General features: G+C 39.8%; 1 long non-coding RNA gene across 1 annotated transcript in view; it reads right to left on the bottom strand.

The window, feature by feature from the left end:
- Positions 1-9,948: 9,948 nt before the first annotated feature.
- LOC109552794 (uncharacterized) overlaps positions 9,949-17,892 on the bottom strand; it is a 124,265-nt gene continuing 116,321 nt past the window's right edge. Inside the window, exon 3 of the long non-coding RNA XR_002179669.3 lies at positions 9,949-11,050. This is a non-coding gene — a long non-coding RNA (uncharacterized lncRNA). The remainder of the gene's footprint in view (positions 11,051-17,892) is intronic.

Genomic DNA, 17,892 nt, shown 5'->3' with positions numbered 1-17,892 from the left:
AAAAAGTTCATATGGGTTTTCCTGTAACATCTTACTGAAAAACCCGAATGAACTTTTTGGCCAACCCAATATTATTACATGGAAGTGGGAAGATGTCTGAACATGTTGCTTTGGGAGCATGGACACAGGTGGTCACGTAACTCTGTTTGGAAACAAGATGGACTGTTTGCAGGGTGTGGGCCATTTGAGCCAGTAGAAGAGTGAAGCTGAAGAGGTAGATAGCAGCAGGATCATGGGGAGATCAGCTGTACCAAGGAGAGTAAACTTCATCCTGTGGGCTAGAGGTTGGCAAACATGGCCCTTGGGCCAAATCCCCATCCCACCACCTATTTCTGTAAATAGTTTGGTTGTAATACAGCCACACCCAGTCTATTCAGCATTATCTGTAGCTGCTTTCATGCCACAATGGCAGAGTTTAGTTGAGACAGAGGCCATTTGGCCCCCAAAACCTAATTATTCACTACCTGACCCTGTACAGAAAAAGTCTGCTGACCTCTGCAATAGAGCAATGCCTTCCAACTCTTTCCCCCACCCTGCATCATGGTATGCAAGGAAAATGGTAACATGTGAGCAGGAAGCTGGGTTAAACAGAGATGCTGCTCACACCAGAGGCAACCAGACTGGGGCCCTGAGCTATGCAGAGCCCTGTGTGAACCATCTTAAGCTGGCATGAGTGTTAGTATTTCATCAGGCCAGGACCTATTGTTCGTGATGCTGAAAGCTCAGCCTCCGTACACTGGCGCCAAATCCAATCTCAGAGTTTTGGGTGAAGTAGAAAAGCATAGCTTTATTGCTTTGCCTGGCAAACGGGGACACAGTGGGCTCCTGCCTCTCAAAATTGTGCATCCCAACCCGGGAGGATCTGATGAGGAGCTTTACAGCCATGGTTCAAGGGTGGGGCTGTGGCAAGGGTGTGCCAGGGCCTGTACTTCCTTAATCTCATCTCAGGTGGTCTCTTCTCATCTCCTCTGGTCCCTTTAATCTCGCCTCAGGGGGTTTCTTGGCTGCTCCTCCCTTGATTAGCAGCTGTTTGAATCTGCCCTTTGGAACTCAGGGAAGGTCGTGGAGGCTGGAGTCTTGCCTACAAGAAATGGGGGACCGGGCTTCCCTGGTGGTGCAGTGGTTGAGAGTCCGCCTGCCGATGCAGGGGACGCGGGTTCGTGCCCCGGTCCGGGAAGATCCCACATGCCGTGGAGCGGCTGGGCCCGTGAGCCATGGCCGCTGAGCCTGCGCATCTGGAGCCTGTGCCCCTCAATGGGAGAGGCCACAACAGTGAGAGGCCCGCTTACCAGAAAAAAAAAAAAAAAAAAAGAAATGGGGGACCAAAAGGCTTTCGCGCCCAGGAGCCCCACAGGGTCCTTTTCAGTTTCATTAGCACATGAGTTGGGGGGAAAAAACACTCTTTGTAATCAGAAGTCACTGGAGAATATTTTAAGCAAGAATGTACGTATGTAATGTTTAGCCAGGAGAAAAAAATGCAATGAAAAATTCAAAAGTAACTTTCCTTAGGGAAATCAGAAGTTCAAGGGTTTATAGTTCTAACCAGCAAGTTGAAATCAATCACGCCAAAAAAAAGTATGTATTTAATAACTTTTATCTGAAAAATATTCTGTTAGGTTCCAACGGGAGACAAAGACATATGCCTGACATCACAGAGCTTGAGTTTTAGACCATGCTTTCCTCAGAGGACTGGAAGAAAGGACACCCCCCGTCTGCCAGTTTACTCAGGAGCTGAGGAACGATGGAAGCCACTTCTTGGCAGCCTTCTGTGACTAGAAGCTCCTGCCTGAGACAGAACCCAGAAGTCTGAGCAATGCCAGGAGTTGCCTTCTGCTCACAAATGACAAGCAGATTTGGGTGTGACTTTATCACCGCTCTGGAAAGCTAGCTGCTCACGTTTGTGGCCCTTGACTGTCACGTTGCCAGAAATTCTGTCGTCAGAAATTCGAAGCTGAAGAATTTCTTATTAAATTGTACACCCTCCCAACCCCAGAAGTGGCTGAGCTACTTTCATCTAACAGCTTATTCAAGCTTCATTCACTCATGAAAAATTTACTGGGCACCTTCAGTATTCCAGGGGCTTTGCTAAGCCCCTGGACACAAGTTAAAGTCAATGGCCCCAGCTTAGTTGAGAAATAGCTAGATCAGGCTCTGAAGGAATAAGACCCAGGACAGCTGCAGGAGGGGAGAGAGAGAGAGAGAGAGAGAGAGAGAGAGAGAGAGAGAGAGAGAGAGAGAGAGAGTGAGTGTGTGTGTGTGTGTGTGTGCGTGCGCGCGTGCGTATTGAGGGCATGTTGGAGAAATGGCAAGGTCTTTAGACAAGAGGCAGAAGCAGGTACAGAAAGTAAATGTTCCAGAGACAACTTTCAGCTACTTCACACTTTTGCCTCAGGCTGTCTCTGTAAGATAATTTCTTTTTATAACGTGTCACAAGAAGCAGCACCACCCATGGCTCACATGCCTGCATGAGGAGGTATTTACACAGTTTCCTCAGTTTTGTTCTCTGATGCCTGATTACTAATTTCCCACTTAAAAAACCTGACCATTCTGATGGCAAACCAGGAAAGCAACAGAAACAAGAGAAAGATTCTTATCAGAACCAACTGACACACAAAGCCAAACGTGTTTTGATCCATAGCTACTGAGCAGCTTGGTAACACGACAGCCTTGGAGGTGCCATTCTGCATCCCCATGGCCTTCATCATTCCTTTCCATCTTTACACCTGCCCTGCTCCTGGTTTTAGGATGATGAAAATGAACTGGCCAAAAGACTGATTTCTCAACAGGTAATATTTCAATAGCTTTTGAACAATCATTTCAGGGACTTTGAAAATAATGTCATAAATGCTAGGGTGTACTTTACACCCTAGGTCTTTTCAACTTTATCCATTTGTATTCTATCTTCATTGTCCTGAGACACATAAGTTGCATTCTGATTCCCATTTCTTTGCTGGGAGTAAATCCAGTGTCACATTCCTCGCAGGAGTGGACCATTAAGACTAGATTGTCTTCGAGATTATTTACCTGATAAATGACTTCTATCATACTCCAGCAATATAGCCAATCCTTCATATAACTGCATGGTTACAAAGGGAGCAGTTTAGAGTCTTTGCCAGCATAGGTGATCATCCAGTTCAATGACTAAATTTATTCTATTAATAAGGCACAGAGTGAAGCTTGGAAATGTCATCTGTTGTTAAACCTTAGAAGATATGATCACATCTGATTAATCTGATGTGGTGCTTTGCCCTACACTCAAAAGATAACAGAAAACTGTTGTGGTATTTACCTTTTTCTTGCAAATTGCTCTTGAGATATTGCTACTCCCCAGGGCCACCTCACTAAATACTTGTTTTTCAGAACTTGCTTCTATAACATTCAAGCCAGTATAATCAGTATTCTCGGAGAATCTCCTATACTGTGTGTGAGGTATTGGGTTAGGTACCAGGAACCCAGCAATGTACAAAATGCTCCTACTTTCTACCCTCAGGAAGCCTGGCAGGAAAGAATGGGAAATCGGTGAAACTGCTATCTACCTGGGCTGCCAAATATTCTCTGTTTGTATCCCCCACTTCAGATCCTACCTCTGCTTTTCCCAGTCCTCTGTGCCCCTGAAGCCTAACCCACACAGATACTGTGATGGTTAATTTCATGGATCAACTTGGGTAAGACATGGTGGCCAGCCTAGATGTTCCTGTGAAGGTATTTTTAAGATGTGATGAGCACTTAAATGAATAGACTTTGAGTAAAGCAGATTATTCTCCATAATGTGGGTGGGCCTCATGCAATAAGCTGAAGACCTAAGAGCAAAGACTGAGGTCCCCTGAGAAGGAAGGAATTCCACCTTTAGACTGTGTTCCTACTCAAGATTGCAGTAGCAACTCTTTTCTTGTTCTCCAGCCAGCCAGGCTGCTCTGCAAATTTCAGACTTTCCAGGCTCTACAGTCAATAATGCGAACTAACTCCTTAAAATACATCTATCTCTTTCTCTCCCTCTCTCTCTCTTTTTTTATATATATATACATATATATATGGTCCTGTTTCTCTAGAAAACCCTGACTAATATATCCATAGGCTCCCTATTCTCTGGCTTTGGATTTGGATTTGATTTTGTCAATAGGAGGCACAGACAGAAAATCGGAGGGAAGGGGGCTCCCTGGCTCCCTTCCTGTGGGTCCATGTGTGAGCAATGACTATGTCCATCCGGCTGATGGCTGTGGCACCTGTCCAGTGGTCCTTTCCTATCTTAATGTTCTAGGTCTCTCTTTCTCTGGGTTATGATAACCACTCTGTCCTCTCACTTCTTCAGGCCTAGGGGAAGCTACAGTTTCCTATCGCTGTTTACTTGGGGTATTCACCATACCTTGTTGGTGTCCTTCAATCCCACTTATATCTACGTAAATAGTTATTTCACCTAAATTCTCCTAAATGTGTCCATTTGAGTGTGCCAGCTATTTCCTATTGAGACTGTGACTCTGAGTCACAAACTTTCAACAAAATCTCCTCTCTTCTCATACTTTAATAAAAAATAGTTTTGTAATACATAGTATACTGGGCTCCAATGAGTGGATTACTATTTCATGGTGTTTATGAATTTCTTACAGGTAAATTCTCTTCAGTGTCAGCCTGTTTACAAACAAAGAATTTTGTCCAAAAAGTTTTAGAGCAAGAAGAAAATTGATTAATTGTCCAGTTCAACAATGATCCAACACAATTTTCACACTGAAGAAATTAAATGCAGAGAGCTGAAAAGACCACACAGAATTACACAGTTAGTGTTAGGACTGATTCTAAAAACCATGTTAAACTTTAAATTGTTAAGGAAAATTTTATGTCTTAAAATCTATGATTTCAAAAATATCTTAGATGACAAGATTTGTCCTTAACAGACTGTAGAAGAGCTGATATAAAGTCATTCTGCAGATAAAAGGCGATCTCACTGATGAACTGCTCATCGGATAAGCCAACATTGTGTTTTATTCTCAGTTTGCTCTAGTTACAAGTATTTCATCCCAAAGTATTGGCAGCACACCGTCTTAGCCTAAGTATATATTTGCACAAAGACCTATAACTGCCCAAACACAGAGACCTCCTTCCACCGTGATAAAGTACAGTTAACAGATAATGACATCCATGCCTTGGGTGGCGGTCAAGGTTTGGTGAATTAATAAAATTGCACAACTGGTTTCCATCTTTGCTTATTTCTAATCTTGTTTATCAGTATCAGAGTCCATGGCTCCCTTCTGATAAATTATAATTTATCAGAAATTTATAATTTTTGATAAATTGGGTAAGCTTATCTGTTATGGGCTGAATGTTTGTGTCCCTCCCCCAAAATTCATATGTTGAAATCCTAACTCCAAATGTGATGGTATTAGGAAGTGGGGCCTTTGGGAGGTCATTAGGGTCATAAGGGTGGAGCCCTCATGAATGGGATTAGTGCCTTACAAGGCGCTGAAGAGACCAGAGTTCTCCCCTTCTGACACGTGAGGACACAGGCAAGAACCAGGAAGCAGGACCTCATCAGACACCAAATCTGTTGGTGCCTTGATCTTGGATTTCCCAACCACCAGAACTGTGAGAAATCAATGTCTGTTATTAAACCACCTAGTCTATGGTATTTTTGTCATAGTATCTTGAATGAACTAAGACACCTATCTAAAATAGAAATTGTTTCTGAATATGGATCTTAATACAGCTGTAATAGTTCACATCTGGGCAATTCTCTCTTGTTAATGTTTTCAGGAATTTGGAGTAGACATATGTGAAACTATATCACATATAGTCAGGATCCCAAGGTAGACTTTTTTGGAGGCCTATAGAATATCATTCCAAAAGAACAAAGCAGCTACCCACAATTCTCATTGTCAATTCTCATAACCACTGAACAACTGACAGGCCTCACTGAGATACTCTTAACTGTCTTGCCTGGATCAAAACCACTGAAGCTGAAGCTGTTGTACTACACTTGCTAATCCCTGAACCAGGCAGCCCTCCCTCACTGTAAAAGAGATCTTTTTCTGGCTTCCTGCAGGCTCAAGAGGAAAAGAGTTCATTTAGATTTAGATAAGGCTGAGAATCCGCCTGAGCCCCAAAGCCACAGGAGGCTCTCCCCAGCTGAGGGCTCAGGCGCCTGCATCTCAGTGCCCCTGAGAAAAGGGGTCACAGCTCCAGCTGAGCAGGTAATATTGGCTCCTCTCCTTCTCTCCCTCCTCCAGGGCCTTGCCATTCCTGCCACATACTTTTTCAATATAGATCAAACACTTGTAATTCCATTTTTAGTTAAACTGTATTTTGTCAGCTCCCAGGTGTTTCCTCCCAGACACCAGTGTGGAAGTGAGCTTGTGATTCATCATCCGAGTCCTACACAGGATAACAGGAAAAAAGAGTTTCAGGAGCTGATCTTCTTTAGCGTGGTGCATTAAGGTGTTTTGAGGAAGAAATGCATGATCATTTAATATAAAGGAAATGGCCATTGGCCTTTGCATCTTTAACCTCAGGCTGTGCAGAAATCTGCCTCCACAGGCATGTGATGCCTACATTGTGTGAAGCCCAACACATGCTCCAAAAGGCCAAGAACCACACCTGTTTAGTTTCAAATGCTCTAATCAGCTAGGAAGAAAGGAAGGAAGAAAAGAAGATGGGAGAAAGGAAGGAAAAAAGAAAGGAAGGGAAGGAAGGAAAGAGGGAGGAAGGAATGAAAAAGGGAAAGGAGCTCACATTTTCATACAGTTCATTTATCTGACCTTTGTGAAAATAATGGACCACTATGATAGGACCAAGCCAACTTGATACCTCTCCACCCCACTGAAGGGGAAGGAAGCTGACACGCTCTGAGTGCTTGCTGTGTGCTGGATGTCTCACATATTCTCTAATAAAAAGAATAGCTTACATTTATTAAACTCTATGTCAGGCATTACTGGGATGCAATTTATGTACATTCTTTCATTTAGTGCTTACAATCTTTCAGGTACTATTTTTATCCCCGTTTATCCCCAAACTAAAATTTGAACACAGAACACTACAAAATCAATCACCTTTAAGTTTAAAAACTCCTCACTGTCTTAAGAATATTTAGTCCTGTTTTAAAACAGAGCTAAACAAGAAAACTGAGATTGGATTTAGTTATCTAACTCAACGATACTCAGGCTTCCACTGAGTGGTGGGAACAGGATCTGAACCCAGTTCTATATGATGCCCAAAGCCCAAGTTCCATCCGCTGCACCATCTTAACTTCTTGAATTCCGACTGAAATCCATGTGTTTATAATCATCTAAAAAGTGCTGGGTGATGGAGCCTTTGAATTGCAGTGTTCTCATCCCACCCCTCCCCTCCTCTCCCCTCCCATATGGGAGTCTTACAAGGAGTTGAATTTTACCCTCACCTACATGGCCCCCTCATTGCCACCACTCACCCTGCCTGTGTTCTGGCTCTCTGCCTCAAGACCACGACATCCAGGATCCAAGGAAGGAAGGTTCCAACAGTCATTCAGCAGTTTTGCCCTACACTAGATTCCAGACATGTATCAATCCTGGCATTCCTCATGCATTCATTCCATAAACATTTAATGATTATCTCAATATGAACTATGAAAGGTCTTAAGGCTACAGAAATGTGTGTAGTGGAGTGAGAGCTCCTGCCCACAAGAAAACTCAATGTCCACTATAGAAATAGACATGCTAACCAAACATTTATGAATAAATAAATGCCCTGGGGGGTTTAAATCAAGTCTAGATTCTATAAATTAGACCTAAATGGAAGTAGACCAAGAAGAAGTACTGAAGTTGTCTTACGGGAGTCCCAGAGAAGTTAGCAATTGGCCTGTCTTGAAGGAAAAACAAGGGTTTACCAGACCTAAAAGCAGAAGTAGCAGGCAGAAGCCCTAGCATGCACAAAGGCAGAAGTAAAAGAACACATACAATTCTGGAAACGACCATGGTTCCATGATGGGGGTGGGGTGTAGGGAGAGTGGCAGGATCTTGTGCTGTAAACAGGCTTTGACTATATTTTACAGGTCACAGAGTCATTAAACAATCTTAATTCCTGGTTGCAGCTCGAGAGGAATGATTCCATTGCTAGTCCTGCTTGAAGGTGCGACATAGGCTCCAAGAGACTGGGTGTTCCATTGCTGTGTCTGCTTCATTTCCCTCAGATCTGAGCGGATGGAATGGAACCAGCCTTCCCAAGGCCTCTTGTCCCTCCAATATGCTAGAACATCCCAGCCAAAGTGCTTACTGGCCATCACAGTTTCCCTGTCTCAGCTCTCCTCTCTCTCCCTCCTCCTGGCAACATTTTGAATCTAAAATAAAATCAGCCTCTGCCTATAGTGAATAATTACAATAATAATGGTATTTCTAAGAGCTTTTTGTCTCCCTCCCCGCTTCTGTCCTATGGAGGCCCCAGGGGACTGATAAACTCAGCAAATTTACGTGATGTGAAAACCAAATCATTTATCCAAAAGCTGCCTAATGAGGTTACTTTGGAAAGGAACACTACTCATAAAACAGAAATCAAAATGCCAAAAGGCAGAGAAAGAAATGTTTCAATAGTTGCATTCCTGACACCCACAGGCAAAGGAAATACAGGATACAAGTGATACTTAAAGTTATCAAAAGCCATGATGTTATTTAAGGCAGATCATCACACAGGTGAGAATATAAATAAGAATAACTCTTTACATTTCCAGAGGAGCATAGTTCTTAGCTTTTCCCAAAATGTTTTCACAAATACCATCTCAGTTGAGACACACAGCTGTTTTGTAGAGGTTGCATGCTCAGAGAAACTAGGAGCCAGGTGTTTGAATAATTACCCAACGTCATGTGACCCATAAGTGATAAAGCCCGGATAGAACACACACCTTCTGCCTCATGGTCAGCATTCTTGTGATAAGCTGACTTTGATATCCCCCCCCCACCCCGCCCCCTGGAAGAAGCTTCTATTATTCCACAAACATATGTTAGTGCTGATGATGTGCCAGTCAATATTCTAAGTGTTTAGGGATATTGACACATTTTACCCTGATAATAACCCTGAGGCCCAGAGAGATTCAGTAACTTGTCCAAGCTGCCATAGCAGAGCCAGGACTTGAACCCCTGTGGTTGGATCCCAGAAACCATGAGGTTATGCTGCTTCTCTGAGCTCATATTCATAATTTTTAAACAAAGAAAATGGTTCATCTCTAACTTATTATCTAACTTTCTAAAGGCTGACTGACTTTTTAGAGGTTCACTCTTTTATTTTTTTTTAAGTTTATTTATTTTATCTTTGACCACATTGGGTCTTCATTGCTGTGCATGGTCTTTCTCTAGTTGCAGCGAGCGGAGGCTACTCTTCGTTGCAGTACGTGAGCTTCTCATTGCGGTGACTTCTGGTTGTGGAGCATGGACTCTAGGCACGCGGGCTCAGTAGTTGTGGCTAGCAGGCTCAGTTGCTCCGCAGCATGTGGGATCTCCCCAGACCAGGGCTGGAACCTGTGTCCCCTGCACTAGCAGGCGGATTCTTACAGAGCTTCACTCTTGAAAGTTCTTCAAAGTCAGTGCATTTTAATGTCTTAGACCAGGGGTCTCAAAGCCCTTTCATGGGATCTGTGAGGTTAAAGTTATTTTTATAATAATACCAAACATTATTTGCCTTTTCACTCTCATTCTGTAGACAAGTGTACAGTGGAGTGTTCCAGAGGTTACCTAATGTGTGACATTGCAGTAAGTGGCATGCAGAAGCAGATATGATAATGTAACTCTCATCTATTAAGCCAGACATTAAAGTAATCGGTAAAAATGTAAAACAATTCCACTCTTCTCACTAAATTGTCTTACTTAGGAAAACAATGATTTTTCATTAAAAAAAAAATATGGTAACGTGATGAATTTATTATTTTTCAAATAAGTTTATTTAAAATTTTTCATTTTTAATTTTTAATAAGGTAAATATTAAAAGATAACTCACATAAACAAGAACTTTTTGGGGTCCTCAATGATTGAAAAAGTATAAATGGCTCCTGAGACCAAAAAGTGAGAATTCCTGTCCTAGATTATTTAAAATCTACCATCATAGAACCTAGTAATGAAGAGCTTTAAGGTAAAGTTCAAGAGGTGTTAAATACTGTAACATTTGGAAGTGACATCTTCAATGTCATATTTACTTCTACTCATTCCTTTATTAATAAGTAAGGAAACCAAGGCCCAAATTGATTAAGGGCTTGTACATTTAGTACAAAACTGGTACTACAAACCACATTTTCATCATAAACTAATTCTTTTGAAACTTTTGTTGAATAATAAGTTTGAAGGCAGAGTGGGAAATTGGAAAATAATAGTAGGTAAAATGAAGCATATGGATAGTATTTTAGAGTTTTCAAAGTGCTTCCATTCTCATACACTCCAGCATACACTCACAATGTGGTTCCTAGGCAGGACAGATAGCCCCATTTTTGGGTTGATTTTTAATTTTATTTTATTTTTCTCAGATAAAAAAACTTATTTAGGTTTAAAAGTGAAACAGCACTATAAGACCTTCAACTATTAACAGTGGCCCCTGTCTCACCTATCCCTACCCTTCATATTTTGTTCTCTAGAAGCAAATACTTTTATCTCTTTGGGTTGTTTCTTGTCATATTTACAACCATGTGTCTAAACTCTATACTTACACTTCTATTTCTTGGCTAGTTTATACTCTGTTATTTGACTTCCAACTAGAAAACTGAGGATTTAGTCCTTGTTTGGCTCACCTATTGCTTTATTAAAATCTACCCTCGAAACATAAAACCTTAATGCAGTCATCTATTATAATCTCTTCTCACAGTTGTGCGGTTCCACTAGACTCAGGTGGGCTCGTCTAGGTGTCTCAGGGTCCTTCATGTGGCTGCAGTCAGATGGTGGCTGAGGCTGGATTCATCTTGAGGGAGTCGTCTTCTGCACTCACGTATCTAATTGTTGCTGCAGTGGCTAACATGGCTGAGGACTGCTCCAGCTGAGGCTTGTGGGCCTCTACATGGTCTCTTCAGCATTGTGATCTCAGGGTAAGCAGACTTCTTAGATGGCAGATGAAGCTTCTAAAAGCAGGAATTCCAAGAGAACAAGATCAAAGTCATGATCTTTTCTGACCTGGTTTTGGAAGTCACTCAGCATCACTTCCACTGCATTTTGATGGTAACAAATGGGTCATGAGGCCAGAGGGGAATAAGACTCCATCTCTGCATGGGAGATTGGCAAGACCACATAGTAGCAGAGCACATGGATGGGAAGCATTGACGGGGCTTCTTTGGAAAATGCAGTCGGCCACAGCACTCTCATTACAACTTCCACATCCCTCCTTCCCTCCTCCATCTTTTCAACATTCAGTGTTTACAATATTATTTAATCCATGTAAGTATTTTCCACAGCTGAGCCACATAGTATATAATGATTATGTCACTTTTCTTTTACATGATTTTATTTTTCTGGAAGTTAACAATTTGTAATTTTTCCTTTTTAAAATTTTTTCTTAATTTCTGTGTTCCTATGACTAATTCTTTCCCAAATCTTCAACAGAACTAAAATTCACCACTCAGTGCAGTCATACACCTCAAGGAATCTAACACGTCCAGTTTTTTTTCCTTTTAGAGATTCTTCCTAGAGGCTTGGCCCCTCTGATCCAAGATGTGCTATGTGAGCCAGTCACTCTCTCTCTCCCTGATACGCAGTAGGTTACATGGGGACTTCCACTAATCACTAACCCCTTTCCTTTCTCCTGTGTTGAATCATCTGTTTCATGGACGATGTGTCTTCTTTGTTGATTTATCGAGTAATTGTTCTATTAACTTGACAAGAAGGGCTGTATGAGAGGTAAAATTTTTGAGAACGTGCCTATATGACAATGAATTTATATGACATTTACACTAGTTTTTCTGGATACAAAATTCTAGGTCAGAATTTTCACTTGGTGTCTATAAAGTCATTGTTCCATTACCATCTAGCTTCAATGTATTGTTGAAAAGTCCGGTGTCAATCTGATGCTCAATCCTTTTTGTGAGACCTAGTTTCCTCCTTCTCTTAAGCTGTATTCAGATATTGTACGATGATGGAAGTCCTTTGTTATTCATTGTGCTGGGCGCACAGTGGGTCCTTCCAATGTGAAATCATATTCTGTATTATTTCTTTGACAATCACCCCCAACCACCACTATCATTTTATTTATGATTTATTTTTGAAATTTCTGCTAATCAGATATTGTGCCTTCTTGACAGCTCCTGTAAATTTTTTCTTTCCTTAATTTCCATCTCTATATTTTAGCTCTTTCTGGAAGATCTCATCAGCTTTTGCATTCCATTCTTCTGTGGATCTCTTTGAAATTTCTACCATCATGTTTTTATTTTCTAAAAGCTTTCTTGTTTCCATTTTTTTTTTAAACAGTATTCTCTTTTCAATTAATGGAAGCAATGTCTTCTGTGAAGATTATCAAATACAGGTTTTTAGGTGACAGTAGTTTCCTATTCTTCTGAAATTTCTTTTTGTTTATTTTAGCTTCTTTCATGTTGGAAGCTTTCCTCAAGAGTCTGGTGCACTTGGTGTTTCATTCATATTTAAGAATGGGGTACTACAGATTTAACAACTGCTTTTCTGACTGAGAAGGAATGAGGTGCTTTTCCAGGGGTGCTACCAAAGTGACCATATCTATTGGTCTTTTCTCCATAGCTAGTAAAGAAAAGCTGAAGGTCATAAGTCTGGTAGTCAGCACTTTGGGAACAGGGTAGAGAGAAGATGAGATAGAGGAATTAACATCTCTATTGTAGACTTTTATTTTTTTAATTTATTTTTTTAAAACGGGCTTGTAAATGAACCTTTAATTTGTTAAATAATAAAAATATAATCATCAGTAACGAAACAATTATGAAATTACTATCAAAGTACAAATTCAGCAAGTAAAAAATGTGTTTTAATATCAATCAATAGTTTGATTTTCTTTTACGTTTGAATCAAGATGTATGACTAGGAGTAATCATTCTTTTTTTTTTTTTAACACTGATACAATAGAGTTTAATATAGAATCCATATTCAAATTTCCACATTTGCCCCCAAATATTCTTTATTTTTTTTTAACATCTTTATTGGAGTATAATTGCTTTACAATGTTAGTTTGTATTAGTGTGTGTTAAACTAACATTATAGGTGTTTTATATATATATATATATATATATATATATATATAAAATGTTAAACTAACATTATAGGTGTGTTAGTTTCTGCTTTACAATAAAATGAATCAGTTATATATATACATATGTTCCCATATCTCTTCCCTCTTGCATCTCCCTCCCTCCCACCCTCCCTATCCCACCCCTCCAGGCCGTCACAAAGCTCCGAGCTGATCTCCCTGTGCTATGCGGCTGCTTCCCACTAGCTATCTACCTTACGTTTGGTAGTGTATATATGTCCATGCCTCTCTCTTGCTTTGTCACACCTTACCCTTCCCCCTCCTCATATCCTCAAGTCCATTCTCTAGTAGGTCTGTGTCTTTATTCTTTTCTTATCCCTAGGTTCTTCATGACCTTTTTTTTTTCTTAGATTCCATATATATGTGTTAGCATACAGTATTTGTTTTTCTCTTTCTGAATTACTTCACTCTGTATGACAGACTCTAGGTCCATCCACCTCACTACAAATAACTCAATTTCATTTCTTTTTATGGCTGAGTAATATTCCATTGTATATATGTGCCACATCTTCTTTATCCATTCATCTGTCGATGGACACTTAGGTTGCTTCCATGTCCTGGCTATTGTAAATAGAGCTGCAATGAACATTTTGGTACATGACTCTTTTTAAATTATGGTTTTCTCAGGGTATATGCCCAGTAGTGGGATTGCTGGCTCTTGTGGGAGTTCTATTTTTAGTTTTTTAAGGAACCTCCATACTGTTCTCCATAGTGGCTGTATCAGTTTACATTCCCACCAACAGTGCAAGAGGGTTCCCTTTTCTCTACACCCTCTCCAGCCTTTATTGTTTGTAGATTTTTTGATGATGGCCATTCTGACCGGTGTGAGATGATATCTCATTGTAGTTTTGATTTGCATTTCTCTAATGATTAATGATGTTGAACATTCATGTAAAAGCATGAAATTAGAACACTGCCTAACACCATACACAAAAATAAACTCAAAATGGATTAAAGACCTAAATATAAGGCCAGACACTATCAAACTCTTAGAGGAAAACATAGGCAGAACACTCTATGACGTAAATCACAGCAAAATCCTTTTTGACCCACCTCCTAGAGAAATGGAAATAAAAATAAACAAATAGGACCTAATGAAACTTAAAAGCTTTTGCACAGCAAAGGAAACCATAAACAAGACCAAAAGACAACCCTCAGAATGGGAAAAAATATTTGCAAATGAAGCAACTGACAAAGGATTAATCTCCAAAATTTACAAGCAGCTCACGCAGCTCAATAACAAAAAAACAAACAACCCAATCCAAAGATGGGCAGAAGACCTAAATAGACATTTCTCCAAAGAAGATACACAGATTGCCAACAAACACATGTAGACTTTTATTTAGTCCCTTGTTTTTTAGCACTTTACTCCTGATTTTCAGTTTTCCAGGAGCTACATGCTATTGTTTTGTTTAGTTTGGAGTCTTTTTTCTCCTTTCTTTTTATTTGTTTGGTTTTTGGTTTTGCTTTATTTTTTAGATCAAATACATAGCTTGTTTTTTAATGCAACTGGAAAACGTTTAAAGTTATGCCAGCTCAATGCACAGTAGTTGTAGAGACAAGAATATGGTTGAATGGACAAATCCACTGATCCTGCACCTGAGTGACGTCCTCATGAATCTATGATGATATCAAATCAAACTAATAAGAAAAATATTTTTTTTGGAAAAAGGTACTTACTGTTTTTCACTATGATAAATGCCACAGAGGAGGAGGTGGATGATATAACATGAAAGGCTTCTGATGGCACTCGTTTTAAGAAATGAGAAATATAGTAGTCACAAGGGATTTTCCCAACAAAGACTTACAACAATCCAGCAGCTGAACTGTGACTAAAGAGCCAGTTGGCCTTTGGCTCTATTTAATAATGTCTATTTGATAATGCAATTATTTCCTCACTAAGCTGAAAGTATCTAGTTGAGAAGTGGGAGAAAAAAAGAGAGGTACAATCAAATATTATTTTCTCCTCTGAATACAGACTTTATGATGAATTTTTTTTTTATTGTTTGGTTTTGTTTTTGTTTTGGCCACCCCTGGGGGTTTGTGGGAATTTATTTCCCTGACCAAGGATCGAACCGGAGCCCTCAGCAGTGAAAGCGCCAAGCCCTAACCACTGGACCAAGGAATTCCCTTTAAATTTGTTTTATTGCACTAATTAGATTAGACTTAGATTACACTAAGTGTACAACTCAAAGAACTTTTCATGTGTGTATACCTGTGCAACCACTATCTAGTCAAGAGAGAGAATATTCCCAGAGCCCAGCAATTTGCCATGTGCCCCTTCCTAGTCACATCTTCACTTAGAGGTAATCACTATGCTGACTTCTAAATCTATAGCTTAGCTTTGCTTACTCTTGGACTTCATAAAAATATAATCACACAGTTTGGACTCTTTTGTTTCTGGCTTCTTTCAGTCTTACATTATATCTATGAAATTTATCTATGTTATTATGTGCATCTGGAGTTTCTTATTTTTTTTTTCTTTCTGTCTAGTGTTCCATTATATGAATATTCCACAATTTATTTCCATTCCCATTGATGGAGATTTTGGTTGTTGTTTCCAGTTAGGTTATTAAGAAAAAAGCTGCTATGAACATTGTTGCACATGTGTTTTTGTGGGTACATGCATTCATTCTCTTGAGCATATCTACAAGAGTAGCATTGCTGAGTCATAGGTTAGGCATATGTTAATTTTGGTAGGTACTGCCAAATCATATTCCAAATGCAACTGCTGTGTCCTTTACTCTCATCAGCAATGTAAGAGAGTTTCAGGTACTCCACATCTTCTCTAATACCTTTAAAAAATATTTATTTATTCATATGTTCCAAAATTAGTCTATCAATTGATTTTGTTCCATCAAATTTAAATTAAGACCAGTTGACTGAAATGTCCTGCTTTTAATGATTATTATAGGACAAGTCTGCCATAATAGTACCTACCATCCACACTCTGATAGCTAGAGTTGTTTACAATACTTCCTACATGACTTCTGGGGCTTTCCTAGGTCTGGCACTTCCTGCCTCCTCCCATTTTCAATGTTACTGTTAATTCCCTGAAGTGTCCTTGAACACTTTCACTTTGTGCTTTTCATAGAAGAACCTTTTGAGACTGAATCACAATCATTAAATCTAAATCACTATTGCTCAACAAGCAGCTTCTTATTTCTTGGCCACAAGCCAATTTTTTAAGTTGATTCGATTACTTGAAAGAATATGGAAGAAATTGTGATCTATTGACCAAATGAGAGAATGTAGTTTGAGTACAAAGAGCCTCATAACATTCAGTAGGCTTTTTTTAATGTTAAAGGGGAATTATTCCTGTAAAAAGAGTTCAGCAGAGTGAGGATCTGTCCCATTATCTGGGGGAGATTATCTATTCCATGTTCAAATTGACTTCTTTCCATTGTTCCTCTTTTCCACTTTACATGTAAAACTGTAAACCTGAATTTAATTCCAATAAAGAGTCTCTTTATTTTTTTATTTAGGTTGAATGAGCTCATGAAGAGGGGGCAGCTAATTGGATCAAAGTAAATTAAAACATTATTTAGAAAAAACTCTGTTATAGGTGAGCTGCTCTATCTTTTAAAAGTATATTTTATTAATATATTTGACATGTCCAAAAAGGGTCACACAGGTTGTTCTTGAACCTATATGAATAGCTGTAAATATTAAAAGGAAAATCTCATGGCAATATCAAAGTGTCACCAAGAAATGTGCTTGGTTATGTCTTTACAAGAGGTCAAGTAACTCAAAAATTATGTAACAATACCCAGTTTGTGATCCTAGCTTTTAAGTTTAGCAATTTGATTTTGTCAGCACAGAGAGAGTAAATTCATCTCTTAGGACTAATTCATACTAAAGCAAGCTCGCAAAAGACTTGTGCAAAAAACAGAATTATAGTTTATGAATTAAAAATGAGAAGCATAACTGTTTTAGTGCTTAGAACACATCAGCATTTTCAGTGCATTTTCTCCCAGTAGACACAAATGATAATCATGAAGCTGTCTCATGAGCAAGGGAGTTATAGTTAAACGTTTCAATGGCATCAGACTCTGGTAAGTCAATGCATACATTTCCACGGGGAGAAGCGTGAAGGATACTTTGTCCAGGGCATCCCCTACTCTAGTTGTGCAAATAAAAATATCTACTCTAGCTAGCGTAGGCAGAAAAGCTATTTATTAAAGAGCACTAGTTAGTTTATGGAATCTTGAAAGGGCCAGAGACTTGGAGGCTATGAGCCAGGAGCAATACCAATCACACCACGCAAAAGCTCTGATGATGTCATGGCTTCTGGCCTCGCTGAGCACAGACACCACTGCTCACACTGCGGATGCTGGGTGTGAGAATCTCACCCACTGATTCCCGAGAAAACAAAACAACTCCACTGCTTCTCACACCAGAAAATGGAACCTGCTTTTAGCACCTGCTTCGTCATGTTACATTCTTCCGATGCAAGCTTTCACGCAGATGCATTTAATTGGTGAAGCCAAGGTCACATGACTGCTGCAAGGAAGGCTAGGAAAGTGAAACATGGCTTATATCTCAGGTAGATGGGAATCATAATGTGGGACGTTCCCAAAGATCAGCAGGTGTTCAAAAGAAGTTGAGTAGCCATAAAGCATGACAAGTAGGGACTTCCCTGGCAGTCCAGTGGTTAAGACTCCATGCTTCCAGTACAGGGGGCACGGGTTCAATCCCTGG

The sequence above is a fragment of the Tursiops truncatus genome, chromosome 12 (genome assembly GCF_011762595.2).
Source record: "Tursiops truncatus isolate mTurTru1 chromosome 12, mTurTru1.mat.Y, whole genome shotgun sequence".
Lineage (NCBI taxonomy): Eukaryota > Metazoa > Chordata > Mammalia > Artiodactyla > Delphinidae > Tursiops > Tursiops truncatus.
Note: the sequence above shows the minus strand (reverse complement) of the source record. Positions and strands in the feature narration are given on the sequence as shown.